Genomic DNA, 9,898 nt, shown 5'->3' with positions numbered 1-9,898 from the left:
CTAGCTAAGGTCGCAGAAGCACGTCTAGAGAGTGGTAGAGCTAAGACTCAAAAACAGCGAGTCTGGAGGCCAGAGTCACGGTACTACAGGTAAAGCCACCGATTGCTGTGCTGCCATCCCGTATGAGCACTGGCTAGAATCCTGGCTCCTCCACTTCTACTCCAGCTCCTTGCTAATGCACCTGGGAAAGCAGCAGAAGATGGTCCAAGTCCTTGGGCCCCGGCCATCAATATGGGAGCCTCAGATGGAGTTCCAGGCTCCCAGCTGGGGAGTGAAAATGGAGAGAGAATCAGCAGATGGAATCTCTCTCTCTCTCTCCCTCTCTCTCTCTCTCCTCCTCTCCCTCTCTCTCCTCCTTCCCTTCCTCCCTCCCTTTGTCTCTGGCACTCCACCTTTCAAATAAATAAGTCAATCTTAAAAACAAACAGGGGACCGGCGCTATGGCGCAGTGGGTTGAAGCGCTGGCATACCATATGGGTGCTGGTTCTAATCCCTGCTGCTCCACTTCCGATCCAGCTCTCTGCTGTGGCCTGGGATAGCAGTAGACAATGGCCCAAGTCCTTAGGCCCCTGCACCTGCATGGGAGATCCAGAAGAAGCTCCTGGCTCCTGGCTTCGGATCTGCGCAGCTCTGGCCATTGCGGCCAATTGGGGAGTGAACCAGTAGATAGAAGACCTCTCTCTCTGTCTCTACCTCTCTTTCTGTAACTCTGTCTTTCAAATAAATAAAACAAATCTTTAAAAAAACAAAGAAATAAACAAACAGGGGGTTGGCGACAGAATCCATGCTCTTAACCACTGCACTAGCCTGCCCCGCCAGGGCAGCCTCTCCCTTGGGGAAGGCTTCAGTGGCCACACAGCCCTCGTCCAATCTCTTTGTCCTGCAAATTCCTCAGGTGTGTGTGATCTGTACCCTTTGTGGGCTCCTTAATTACACTGTGCCTTGAATTAGCACTTTGATCCCTGCATGTGTTAATTTTATCTCATGAACTAGATTATTTATTATCAGGAGTATACACTGTGTTTGCCACTCCTCTTGGAGAGTTACCACCCCCAGCAGCCACTCAGCACTGTGCTAGGCGTGTACATCAGAAATAAAAATACCACCAGCTAACATGGGAGGGCTGACCGTGTACCAGGCACTATTCCAAGGGCTTCCCCTGGGTTTAGGCCTCACAGATGAGCACAGCTGGAAAACTGCAGTGATCAAGGAATCTTCCTGCCCAAGCTCACAGAGAGTTGAGAGGGTTAAAGATGATAAAACAACTGGTCATTCCTTGTAGCAGCCGGCTTTTCATTACTATAACAGAAAACCTGAATTAGTTCAACCTTTTCAGGGAAGGCAGTCTACATTGGCTCATGGAGATTCATAGTCCTTTTTTTAAGCTTTTATTTAATAAATATAAATTTGATAGGTACATCTTTTGGAATATAGCAGTCTTTCCCCCCATACCTTCCCTCCCACCCCTAAACCGTCCCACCTCCTACTCCCTCTCCCATCCCATTCTTCATTAAGATTCTTTTTTACTTATCTTGATATATAGAAGATCAACTCTATACTAAGTAAAGATTTTAACAGTTTGCACCCACACAGATACACAAAGTATAAAGTACTGTTTGAGTACTAGTTTCACCATTAATTTGCATAGTGCAACACATTAAGGACAGAGTTCCTACATGGGGAGCAAGTGCACAGTGTCTTCTGTTGTTGATTTAATAACTGACACTCTTATTTATGATGTTATTGATCACCCGATGCTCTTGTCATGAGCTGCCAAGGCTATGGGAGCCTTTTGAGTCCATAGACTCCATCAGTATTTAGACATGGCCATAAGCAAAGTGGAGTTTCTCTCCTCCCTTCAGAAAAAAGTACATCCTTCTTTGATGGCCACTTCTTTCCACTGGGATCTCACTCACAGAGATACTTCATGTAGATCAGTTTTTGCCACAGTGTCTTGGCTTTCCATGCCTGAAATGCTCTCATGGGCTTTCCAGCCAGATCCAATGCCTTAAGGGCTGATTCTGAGGTCAGAGTGCTATTTAAGGCATTTGTCATTCTATGAGTCTGCCGTGTGGCCTCCTTCCCATGTTGGATCATTCTCTCCTTTTTAGTTCTATCTATTGTTATTAGCAGACATTTGTCTTATTTATGTGATCTTCTTGACACTTAATATGATCACTTTAACATGTAAGATGGCATTAGTACCTGCCAACAAAATGGAATTTGGAGTCCCATAGCTAAAAAATATGGAACGCTTCATGAATTTGCGTGTCATCCTTGCACTGGGGCCATGCTAATCTTTGTATCCTTCCAATCTTTAGTATATGTGCTGCCGAAGCAAGCACAAGATTCACAGTTTAAGCTTGGACAGGTCCTGTTCTGGTGACAGCAGAGTGCTAAGGTTGTCACTTGTGTCCATGACACAACAAGAGACAGGTCTTTGGCCTCCCTCTCCTCATAAAGCCATCGGGATTCAGCCACTTGGGCTCTGCCCTAAAGACTTAACCCAACACAGTCACTTCCCAAAGATGCTGTCACTGGAGTAAGCCTCTACCCTCTTAGGACCACAAACACCAGACTTTACGAGGACCAAAGCACAAATATTCAAACCATGACATACCCCACTGAGAAGTGCAGTTTATTTCCCTCCCCCTGAATTTTCAGCCAACAAAATGCCACAGAAGGGAGACTATGCCCCTCTGCTGGGTCCCAGCCTGAAGAAGGCCTGGAAGCTCCCATGTTTGTGCATCTGAGATCTCTGAGGAGCCCAGGAAAGATCACGTGAGGAGCAGGGCACTGAGGTTCCAGGAAAGCAAGAGGCCCAGCCATCCAAACACCTCCATCGCTTCCCTGTGACCACAGCCTGCCCCCCACCAAGTGCAGCTACAGAGGAGGCCAGCAGAAGAACCGCCCAGCTGATTCTGGTCAGCCCACAGCAGGGCAGGCGGGGAGGTGAAGAGGAGAGAGGCAACCACTGGTTCCCACCACTGTGCCCACAACTGTGCCCCACCACTGTGCCCCACCACTGTGCCCACCACTGTGCCCCACCACTGTGCCACCACTTGTTTCATTCCCATCTTCAGAGGAGGAAGTGGAGGGCTTTGGACTGTGCGATTTCCTTGCCCCAGGTCGCGTAGCTTTGTGAGTTGTGAGCTGAGGTTGAGGTCCAGGTCTAAGGACTCAGAACTGGGAGAGGAGGGGTGTGGCCCCAGTGAGCCAGGGGTTGGTGACTAAGGACAGCACTCTTGAGGCGGGGAGCGGGGGGGAGCTGGGAGCAGCCCTGGACCAGCAGGGCTACCCTTCCTCTCTGAAGCTCGGCAAGCCACAGTACACCACGGGCACAATGAGAGGGCAGCTAGTTCTCAGCTTCCACGGGGAGGTCAGGGCAGGGGATTGCAGTGGGAGGGGTTGCACTGAGACAGGAGCCAGGACACCACCTCCCCTTGCTGATCTCATTTCTCTATAGAGCTTCCATAGAAGCTTTTCTTTGAAAACTATGTTTGGTTTGAAAATCACTAGAAAAGACCACCTTCCAGGCCCCCTTCCAGCCCTGACACTCCAGGGTTCCACGGATGAATGATGGGAGTTACGAATGGGTGACAACCAGACTGCTGTGGTTCCTGCCTCGGGATGAGTGATGGGAGGGGCATGGAGAGGGGATGAATCCGTGAAGCATGGGGGAGCCTGGGCCGCAAGATGGTTCTAGAACGTGGCAACAGAAGGGTAGGGAGGGTTCTGGAAGAGGGCTATCTCAGTGAGAAGGGATGGAGAAGGTTAGGCCGGGTGGTGTGGAGCTGCAGAGACAGCCTGGGCACCTGCACTTGCCGTAAGAGGCAGTGCAACCTCAAGGGTTAAGCCCAGGAGTCTCAATGCCAGCTCTGCCCTTGGCCAGGCGTGGAACATGAGGCACTCCTCTGAGCCTCAGCTGTCCCGTCTACAAAATAGAAATGATATAAAACCCATCTCTTCAGACTGGCATGGGCTCATGAGTTAAATCAGGTAAAGGCATAGCCCGGTGCTGAGCACCCAGTGCACCTGCCGTGAGGTAGTAGAACCTGTTTGGAAAAGATCATGAATGGCTTGGGTCAGCTAAAGGCTCAGGAGTGCAGCTAGCCTCAGGGAGTACAGAAAGGTGCCCTCTGCACGTCCCCAGGTAGAGACGCACAGGTACCTGTGATAAGGGGAGGGATGTGGGAGGGGCAAAGCCAAGTCTGAAGCACAGGAGATTTGGATGTCACTCAGCGAGGCAGCAGGGATGTGGCAGGCACCCAGATACCCCTGGGTCTCCTGGGAGCTGGGAACTGGGCAATAGGCTGAAGAGAAGGTGCTGGGGCAGAGAAAGAGTCAGCGGGGGTGTTTAATGAAGTTGCTCGGTGGACAGGGCCTCTTTAAAAAGCTGAGGATGGGGGCCTGGTGCTGTGGCATAGTGGCTAAGCCTCCACCGAGTCCCAGCTGCTCCACTTCCAATCCAGCTCTCTGCCATGGCCTGGGAAAGCAGTAGAAGATGGATCAAGTCCTTGAGCCCCTGCACCCTCGTGGAAGACCCAGAGAAAACTCCTTCCTGGCTTCGGATTGGCCCAGCTCTGGCCATTGCTGCCATCTGGGGAGTGAACCAATAGATGAAAGACCTTTTTCTCTGTCTCTCCCCTCTCTGTAACTCTACCTCTCAAATAAATAAATAAAAACTTTTTTAAAATGAAAAAAGCAGTGTATTAGGGTACATTTTTTTAAAAAGCTGAAGATGAACCCTGAGGCTCAGGAGCCATCCCCCATGGTACACCGGGAGAGAGTCCTCCCTTTGGCTCATTGCGTTCCCCATGGTCAGGCAAGTGCAACTTGGGAAGGCCACACAGTCTCACAGAGAGAGGGACAAGCCTCCCAGGGGACACAGGACCGAGCTCTGAAGTCGGAGAGACAGGGCTCTGTGGTGGCCACAGCCCACAGAGCCCAATGACTGGGGTTCGAATCCGGATTCTGCCGCCATGAGCTGTGCGATCGTGGTCAAGTAGTTGCACCTGTTTGTGCCAGGTGCGGCGGCAGTAGCTGTGGGCTCTGATGTCAGGGTACTTGCAGTCAGGCCAGGGAGACAGAGACTCGGGAAAGGTTTGCCAGTGCTGTGGTGGCTAGCAGGAGACACACCCAATCCACAGTGGAGGGTCAGCGCCATGGGCTGGAGCTGAGTGTTGCGGTGGAAGGGAGTGGTGGTGTCCGTGTGGGCTATCCATAGGCTATAACACGCCAGGCTGGGTTAGGAGAGGTTAAGGGAAAGGCATCCAGAGAGAGGAGATGCTAGAGGCAGGAAAACAAGCGACCTGCCCCCACCAGAGCAGGAAGTGGGGGCAAGGGTGGGAGCTGAAGTCAGAAGGGCCGTGGGGAGCTGAGCACCCTAGACAGAGATGGAGAGAGGTAAAGCTGCCAGCCACGTCCACTCACTCTGGACAAAGATGAGCCAGGAGGACAGTGGGGCCCACGGAGCCTCTGCCTAGGCGCTGTCCACTCCGACAGCCCCCAGCAGCTGCCCCGGAGTGCCGAGGTCCCCAGGGTCAGGCCGTTACAGGGCAAGATTTATCACGGGCAGGTGTGCTCCACGACGGTATATTATCCAGGATTATGAACTGTAACAGGATAATCTCTCTAATGTAATTCAAGCTCTCGACATGGCTTATGGCTCCTTAATGTACCTCAGACTGAAGAATTACAAGAACATCCGCCCCCCCCCCCAGCTCTGCAGGTCCCCTCCCTCCCCTCCTTGTCAACCCCTAAATGATTTAGGCAATTGCCTGAAGCCAGATCTCAGCATTTAGTCATAACTCAGTGCAGCTCAGCAAACAGGACGGGCAAGCAGCTTTCTCCACGCGCCCCTCTCCCCCGCCACACCCCGAGGCCTCTCTTTCCTCCTCCCCTCCAATGCAGTCCCCAAGGACAGGCTGGACGCAAGAAACTCCAGACCACTCGGGACCCTGAGACTCAGCCCAAGGAACCTTCTGTGCACCAAGGCCTGAGCCACCAGGTTTGTCCAATCAGCCAGCCGGATGCTGCCCTGGGCTTGGTCACCCTCTAGGCTGAGAAGAAAGCCCCAAGCTCCCAGGAGCCAAGGATGCTCCACTGCTGTGCAAGGGCCTTGCCAACTCATATCCTTCAGGGAGAGCAGTCAAGTTGCAAGTCACAGCACAGAATGTTTGCCCAAATTTTCAATTCTATCATCAGGCTCCTCCTGCAAAACCAAACTTCTCCTCCAGCCCCCCCCTTCCCCCGTGAGCCAGAGATGTTCTTACAACCCAGACAGATGCTCTTTCCTACTACTAAAATAATAAGTGTCCTAATAATAAATACTGAGCACTTACTGTGCGCCAGGCTTGTCTAAATGATTCGCTTGTTGAATGCTTCCAGAAGTCTTTGGGTGGTACCATTCTTCCCCCATTTTACTGATCAGAAAACTGAGGCTCTGAGAGATGAAGCTGAGGTCTCTGGAAACTGGCACGTGAACCCAGGTGGCCTGGCCGTGACACCTGCATTCCCAACCACTGGTCTACACTAGGCCTGCAGGTCGGCACTGGAGCTCACAGGCCAGTGTGCTCCACCCTGGCCCGGGGTTCCTCCTCCCGAGCCCCCTGCTGGTTGACCAAGGGGATGAGGCAGCAGGGAGCTTGTCCAGCCTCCTAGGGCCCCGGAGCTCACTGGGCTGATCAGAGACCCGCCCCCCTGTCAGCCAGCCAATCGGGGGCTATTTGGGAACCCACCGCCAGTCCTACTAGGGCAGGCAGCCCCTTCCCTGCCCACCCCTCTGCTGCAGCTGCGGTCTTCACAGCTGTGCCTCGCCTCTCCCCCAACCTGGAACATAGAGCTGGAGGCCCCTCCGGCTGCCAGGGACTAAGAAAGCCTGCGGAAATCGCCCTCAGTGAGGAGGCGGCTCCAGGTCGGGAAGAAATCAGCTCAATGAAATCGAGGCAGTGTCCTGGACAGACAGGGCGTCTTCCGAGTGACTTCTGTATACACTGCCTGGATCTTTCCCTGACTCTCTTCCCGACCTGGGGCAACCACCTGGTGACTCTGACTTGACCTTTGGGGACTCACTGTCTTCATCTCTAAAATGCACTGGAGGAGTGCCGTTGCGGCATAGTGGGTTACGCCGCTACCTGCAGCACCTGCACCCCATACTGCGCTGGTTTGAGTCCCAGTCACTCCACTTCTGATCCAGCTCTTTGCTAACAGGCCTGGGAAAGCAGTAGAAGATGGCACAAGGGCTTGGACCCCTGCCACCCACATGGGAGACCTGGGAGAAGCTCCTGGCTTCAGCCCAGCTCCAACGGTTGCAGCCATTTGAGGAGTGAACCAGCAGATGGAAGATTCTCTCTCTCTCTCTCTCTCTCTCTCTCTCTCTGGAACTCTTCCTCTCAAATAAATGAATAAATCTTTAAAAAAAATCAGATGTACTAGAAGTGAGGACCAAAACAGAAGATGCAAGTTAGGGGCGGGCGCTGTAGTGTAGCAGGTAGAGCCCCTGCCTATCTGGCATCCCATATGGGCATGGATTCATGTCGCAACTCTGCTACTTCAAATCCAGCTCTCTGCTAATGTACCTGGGAAAGCAGCAGAAGGTGGTCCAAGTGCTTGGAGCCCTGCACTTACATGGGAGACCCAGATGAAGCTCCTGGATCCTGGCTTCTGCCTGGCCCAGCATTGGCTATTGCAGCCAACTGGGAGAATGAGCAAGTAGATAGAAGATCTCTCTCTCTTTCTCTCTCTCTCTTTCTCTGACTCTAGACCTCTAGACTTGCCACTGTGACTGCACACACACACACAAACACGCCTCTGACTGAGTTGGTCATTTAGGGTCTCTAAGGGGTCAGCTGTGTGTCCATCCCTCACCCCTGTACCCATGCCCCAGTAAGAAGGGGGAATCTAGGGGAGTGGTCTGTCCCGAAACTCTCGGGGAGGCAGCATGGTAGCGCGTGGCCATCTGTGTCCTGCAGGTGCTGCTGGGCACAGAGGGGACCTGTGACCCACACTCTTGTCCCTTGACTTCTGGTGCATGCGAGAGTCCATGTAACAGGACAGGCACTGGCACAGGAGTGCACAGACACCTGGGTTACACTCCATTACCCTGATCCTCAGCTTCCCCACGTGAGATGGGATGGAGTAAGAGGTCCCCGGTCCTCTCCATCTAACACCCTTCCTTAGGACTCACGTCCTCCGTGGGTCTGTGCCGCTCCCTTCCCAGCTCTCTGGACTCTGATTTTGGCAGTCCTCACCACCCCATTTCTTCTTGCTCTAGAAGCACTGAGAATTGTGATTCCAGGGAGTGCCACAAGGGGGAGCCTCCATTTGGATGTTTGGGGTCGGGAGGGAAACCAACACCAATAGGAGGAGCTAGACTGAAATAGAAGGGGGGGTGTTAGAGAGGGGGCTCCAAGCCACAGAGACAATACTGTGATCCCTTGAAGGACCAAGACCTGGCTGTATGTGTTCATCGTTATCTCTCAATCTCAGACGTCAGGTGTGGACCGTGGGATTATCCATGTGACGCTCAGTCTAATTCATGAGTCACGTAGGACAGACAGAATTGCCTGCCACCTGTACGGTTGGGAAAGTTGCCCCAGAAGGCTCCAGGCTCATCCATGGTCACAGAGGCAGCCTGGAGCAGAGCTCTCGATGGACCAGGCCCCCTAGGGCTGGCTCCTATCTTGCTGTGCCTGTCCCAGGCCTCCCCCAGAGCAGGGCCCTTGGCCAGACATACCAGGGACCTTCAGCCACACTTCTCAGATGAATGAATGAATGAGTGGCTTCACTGGACTTGGTTGCACCCTTTCTGGGGTAAGCCTCCGGGGCCTCGTGCTGGTCCCCCGAGTTCCGCTGTCTGCCCTGCCCTCACACCTTGCTCAATCCCAGTGCTTCTCCCCACCCATCCCCCAGACTCTCGGAGCTGAGGGCCCCTGGCATGAAGTCCAATTTTCTTGTGCAGGTGAGGAAGGCAAGACCCAGGGTGGGAAAACAAGCAGCCCATTGCTTCAACAAATGTTTCCTGCGTGCCCATCCGTGGGAAGGCCCGGTAGAAGCAGCTGACTTCATGGCACCTGCCATCTTAGGGGAGGAGCTAAACAAATCGGCAGGTAAATAGGCAGCATGTTAGCTGAACGCCACTGAGGAAAGAAAGGAAAGTGGGCAGCCTGGTGCGCAGACCGGGGCAAGAAAGCCTCAGCACAGAGAGACAGGCAGCACTGTAGGAATCTGGGGAAAGAGGATTCCACCTGAGGGACAGCCAGTGCCAAGGTCCTGAGGCAGAAGCAGGCTGTCCTGTGAGTGGGGCAGGAGCCAGTGTGGCCAGAGCAGGGTGCGGGGAGAGGAGTGGCAGTGGAGGTGAACAGGTGGCCAGGGTCTGCAGGAACTTTTTCCCTGAGTGTGTTGTACAGCCACTGCAGGTTGCTGAGCAGGAGGCGGATGGGATCTGACTTTCGTTTTAAGCGGGTAAACTCCTCTGCTCCGTTGAGAAGCCGGCTACCTGGAGAGAAAGGGGATGCTGATGGCTGAGGCCGGAGGTGTTGCAACATTCCAGAAGGAAAAGGAGGTGGGGGTGAACACTGATAAATTCCGGATGTGTTTTGGAAGCAAAATAATCTCGATTTGCTAAGGCAGTTGGATGAATGGTGACAGAAAAAGAGTTGAGAAACTTCAAGATTTTTCTTCTTGAGTAAGTGGGAAGATGAAGGTGCCCCGGGAGACTGGACTGGCAGGTGCAGGCCTGGGGAGCAGCAGAAGGATCCGGATTTGGAAGTCGGGGTTGGGACGCTGGGTTTTGAGGTCCGTGGGTCAGTGGGAGACTGACTGTAGAGCTAAGAGAACGAACCCCAGATCTCAAAATGTCCCGACCCGCAACAGAACCTTTCCCGCAGGCTGCCGA

At 53.3% G+C, this 9,898-nt stretch overlaps 1 non-coding gene across 1 annotated transcript; it reads right to left on the bottom strand.

Annotated features, from left to right (window-relative positions):
- Positions 1–2,240: 2,240 nt before the first annotated feature.
- LOC138849904 (U6 spliceosomal RNA) lies at positions 2,241–2,345 on the bottom strand. Its single transcript, XR_011389091.1, has one exon. It is a non-coding gene; the product is annotated as a U6 spliceosomal RNA (small nuclear RNA).
- Between the last annotated feature and the right edge of the window lie 7,553 nt (positions 2,346–9,898).

This window comes from Oryctolagus cuniculus, chromosome 5, assembly GCF_964237555.1.
Source record: "Oryctolagus cuniculus chromosome 5, mOryCun1.1, whole genome shotgun sequence".
Lineage (NCBI taxonomy): Eukaryota > Metazoa > Chordata > Mammalia > Lagomorpha > Leporidae > Oryctolagus > Oryctolagus cuniculus.
This window is presented reverse-complemented; position numbering and strand designations above follow the sequence as displayed.